Here is a 4,823-nt window from a genome sequence, read left to right as displayed (position 1 = left end):
ATTCACTGTATATGAAAATGACGAAAATAGCCCAGCAATGTATTTGGCTGTTTCCGTCATCCCCATAGATATTAAATGAAGCGACAGTGAGCATACTTGAGCGCCTCTAAATTCAATGTCCTCCTCGCTGCGGTTGAGCAGTGAGGAGGATCAGGGGGTTTGGGACCCTGGTTCTCACAATGGGTGGGGTTCCCAATGGTGGGACCCCCAGCGATTAATGAAATGATCATCTATCCTGTGGATAGGTAATAATTAAGGATTTTGGGAATACCCCTTTATGGACAATCTATTTATCTATAACTATATTGAAATGAAGACGTTCATTGTATCCATATACTGTATACCACTATATGAAGAAATCTACACTTGTAGACATAGTTGTGCCATATACATAGAGCCCAATTAATAACATGGACAAAAGGGGCCATGGCTTCAACATTTAGGTTTCGCACCACCCTAATCTTCCTCCTTGGTCTCAAAATTATGTTACGGCATTGGCTGTAAAATTAATTGGGCACTACTGTAAGGCGCTATTACATAAGCACTGTATGGAAGTATTTTTTTGGCCACTGTATAGTACTGTTAATTGACATTATGTTTATATGACAATAGCTCTCTGCATTTTAAAGACAATAGGACGTTGGCCACCCACAAACGCTTTGCCTAGGGACCTTCACAGACCGTGAATACATTATATACCAAACTATGGTGTTGTCACAAATGAAGATAATGACATCCTATAACTAAGATCACCAAGCTCTTCTGCAAACTACCATCCTACTGCTAATGATTCCTTGTAGAGGCTCCATGGCTGTATGCCTGACTTTCCACACCGGTTATAAATAGAGATGGTGTCCACATACTTTTGGCCATTGAGGGTCTGTCCACGACCCAGCCCAATATTATGGAAAGGCATGGGTACCACCTGCTCATGTTCACCAGCTCTTCCCTACTTTACACCAATTCATTATTAGACTGGAGATGTTAAAACAATCAAAACAAAATCTCTTTGTGTTATTAGTAATAACAGCTGCATAAAAAAAAGGTAAAAAAAAGTTTCGGCTGCATAATAAGAATTGTGCTGAGAAGTTAAAATAACACAGCTATTAAAGTTTGACAAGTTGACAGCTTAAAATAGCGAAGAACATTTAACTTAAAGTCTTCAAGTTACATCTGACAGCCCGAAGAGATGGAAGGAGGCCGTCAACGGAGGAAGACTCAAGGACATGAGACTATAGTGACATCAAGCAGCACAGGGTCACGCGGAGAAGACGACCCAAAGCAAAGAACGGGGAAAAAAAACAACTTAATTCAGACACATTAACTTGATTAGTTACTTGTGTTCTTAATGCCATGGCGTCTATTCACAGTAAATATAAATATCTCTTGTATAGAAGTCTCGAAATGGTCATGTCAGCCAATGCTGGACAGCGCTAATATATAGATATACGAAGGAGTCTTAATAGGGCCATAGATTTATAGATCCCCCCCATGATCCTATGACAGTTCCAACATTTATAATTAAAGAGAGAAATCACATTTTCGTAGGATATTTTAATAGGGATGGGGTCCTTATTCAGGACCCTCGTCTCTTAGCTAGAGCAGAGAGTGCCTACATAGAGCATTTCTTATTCTGGAGGACCTCACATGTATGTGCATTACATAGACAGCCTATTGACTTCAAAAGGAACTGTGTAATTCTTTATTTCACCTGTGGTGGCGCTGCATGTAAAATGAATGCTTTACCACAGATTACAGATGATCGCTGGGGGTTCCACTGTGATTACCTTATCTTCAGGAGATCCTTCTAGCAAAAATTAATAGACCAAAGCAGAGATTCCCTTTAAAAACAAAAAAAAAGGCATCCCACCAAAGTGAGAGAGCGACATAGGGATACATTCAAAGCCATAAATCGCATCTACTGCTGGCAATAGTCAAAGCATGGTTAAAAAAAAAAAGTTGGGGCAGGATAGTAGATATGGATACACAATCCAAAAATGGCGACAGAGAACTGCGAACACTAATGCCACCTAAACACTATAAATAAATAAATATGCATTACTGCTAAATCTACTTACAATGGTGAGGTTCTTAGCGCACATTTTGATCAAATTGTGTGAGCCCACCTGCCACGACAAGGCGACCTCTATAAGGTTGGTCCATAAGCCTACATATACCTGTGGTATATAGGTAGGAACCAGCATTAAACTAATTAAAGTCACCCAGGGCAGAAAGGGAGGAGGATAGATTAGATAGATAGATATGAGATCGATCGATCGATAGATTGATAGATAGATCGATAGATAAATATGAGATAGATAGATAGATAGATAGATAGATAGATAGATAGATAGAATTACACAAGATTAGAGACTACACAATGTTTGTTTGTAGTCTGTAACCATGGTAACACATAGGACTGCATATTTGTATACACAAAATAGAGATTTCTATATTAAATTCTAAGTTCTTCTTTTTTTTTTTTTTTTTTTTTTTAAGATGCGCTGGTATGTACTAATATAAATGCTTGCAAGAGTATACATACCGTTAAAGACCATTAGATCATTATTAAAGTTGGATCTGTACTGACAATATTTATATAATTGGCAGCTTTACTCCAGTTCTGTTCTTGCTTCCAAATTAGATGTCTTTAAATTCCTTTCTTGTGAGATTCGGGCATCACGCTGGGGTAAAGCTAAATGTTCTGAAGTTTTCTTAGTCGTATCTGACATTTGCCAGAAGTAAAGTCTGCTGGTTATCAGTTCTGGCGGTTTGAGTGATGCTCGGGGAAGACTGTTCTATCCTATGCTGCACAACAATGTCTGAGAAGTAAAGACCAACCAGAGGATGAAATGTCTGATGTCTGCTTACATGGAGCAAATGTTTCCCTGGACCAGCGAGCAATTGGCGATTCAGTCATTTATATACAATTCCGATGTTTCCGATGGTCCTACAATGACTAATGACGTTTCTTCACAGGTCCATTCTTTCTCTTTGGTCACACATTTTCGGTTGAATTGATAGGTTGCCCCTTTGTTAGCTCCTCAGGCCATTACCCATTGGAGCCTTATATGCATGAATTGCACCACGGGGAATATTTAGGACATATGGACGTATAATTATCTGATCACTGGCGACCCCACTGCTGGGACCCTCACCGATCGCGGGAAATCCAATTTCTCCTCACTGCTCGAATGGTGCGCCATTCAAAGTTTATGGGAATGACAGAAATAGCCAACCACAGCATTTAGACATTAAATGAAGCTTAGGGCACATGCTTGACCGCCGATTCGTTCTTGCGATCGGTGGGGACCCCAGTGATCAGACAATGATCACCTATCCTGTGTAAAGGTGATAATTGTCTATTATGGTACATCCCCTTTAACGGGTCTCCTCTTTTTCCTGTAAAAAAAAAATGACCAAATAGTAAACTGGTCATAGACAATATCACAACAAATCAAACACTGCGATGGGCGTCCATGACAGTCTCGTCCGTGCTTCAACCATAATACAGACCCTAAAATGGGTCTTTACTACACCCTTGTGAAACCGGTTAAAAGCAGAGAGGGCAAACAGCCAATACAGGCGAAATGTATACGTTTTATGAAGAGACACCAGGGGCTTCTTCATCGAATTTCAAGAATTTTGTGAGTTATTCGGGAAGAATTTACAGGGAACATTCTCACTAACAAAGAATTATTTTTAGATCTGCAACAGTGATCCTGGGACTGAGGGAAATTCACTGCCTGTCTGTTTGCAAAATGCCAGAATGTTATTACTTCAAAAGCTGTGGGACCGAAGCAAAGGGAACATCAGGAAGATGTTTAAATGGCTCAAACTATTTCCTTGCAAATACAATAAACAGAAAACTTTCCTTCCAGATTTCCCTTTCGGCCGCGCTCCTGGGTTTTCTAATACTTTCTATATGTATTTATTTTTGTTGTAGTATCTCAACACAAAAAAGGAGAAAGCATCCCGAGTGAGACGCCAAGAAATCTGCTCTGTGCCAACTGCTATCTCGGAGACGTGCAGAACAAACAAGAGGCGCAAGACAGAGATAGAACTGGCAAGACGCCTCTTCAAAACACTCGCTTTATCTTCAAGGCTTTAGTTAAACTCGCAGAGCCCAAGTAGAGTAGACCTCGCAACTTTTATGTCTGTATTATTCCACTGGTTTATTTTACAAAAGACCTCATGCACGCGACCGGAGATACGGCGATACGACCGGAGATACGGCGCACATAGAAATCTATTGAGTCGTGCTGGACGTCCATATGACCCAGATTTCAAAAATTATCCGCACTCTGGCTGTAGAATTTATTTTAATCAACTTTCAGAAAAGACAAATATATAATTTCTCTTCCTGCTTTCCAATACACTTTTTCCATCTCTCGACAAGCTTTCGTACTTCCATATTAAAAAATGTTTTTGGCTGAGCTGCGAACCACGTATTCAACGCTTTCTTCACCTCTTCATCAGACGTGAATCTTCGTCCTCGTAGGGCTACTTTCCGGGGACCAAACAGGTGATAGTCCGATGGGGTAAGATCAGGACTATAGGGAGGATGAACGCTCAAGGTTGTCATCAGTCCTGGACGGGCGCCCGGCTCCTTCTTCATGGCTGACACTTGTGTGACCATCCTTGAACTTCTCTATCCATTCATACACACTTCTTCGCAACAAAACACTTTCTCCATAATGTGCACCAAGTCTTCGTTAAATATCGGCACCAGACGTCCCCTCAGACCACAAAAAAATTAATCACTGCACGCTGCTCTTCCTTCCTGCAAATCACAAGTGGGTCAGCCATTGTTTCTCGCACCG

At 40.6% G+C, this 4,823-nt stretch overlaps 1 long non-coding RNA gene across 1 annotated transcript; it reads right to left on the bottom strand.

Moving 5' to 3' along the window:
• Positions 1–1,539: 1,539 nt before the first annotated feature.
• Positions 1,540–3,396, bottom strand: LOC142660432 (uncharacterized). The gene is made up of 2 exons (XR_012850481.1): positions 2,546–3,396; positions 1,540–1,841 (listed from the first exon to the last, which is right to left on the bottom strand). It is a non-coding gene; the product is annotated as an uncharacterized LOC142660432 (long non-coding RNA).
• Between the last annotated feature and the right edge of the window lie 1,427 nt (positions 3,397–4,823).

This window comes from Rhinoderma darwinii, chromosome 9 (assembly GCF_050947455.1).
Source record: "Rhinoderma darwinii isolate aRhiDar2 chromosome 9, aRhiDar2.hap1, whole genome shotgun sequence".
Lineage (NCBI taxonomy): Eukaryota > Metazoa > Chordata > Amphibia > Anura > Rhinodermatidae > Rhinoderma > Rhinoderma darwinii.
The sequence above is the reverse complement of the archived record's forward strand: the minus strand, read 5'-3'. Positions and strand labels throughout refer to the sequence as shown.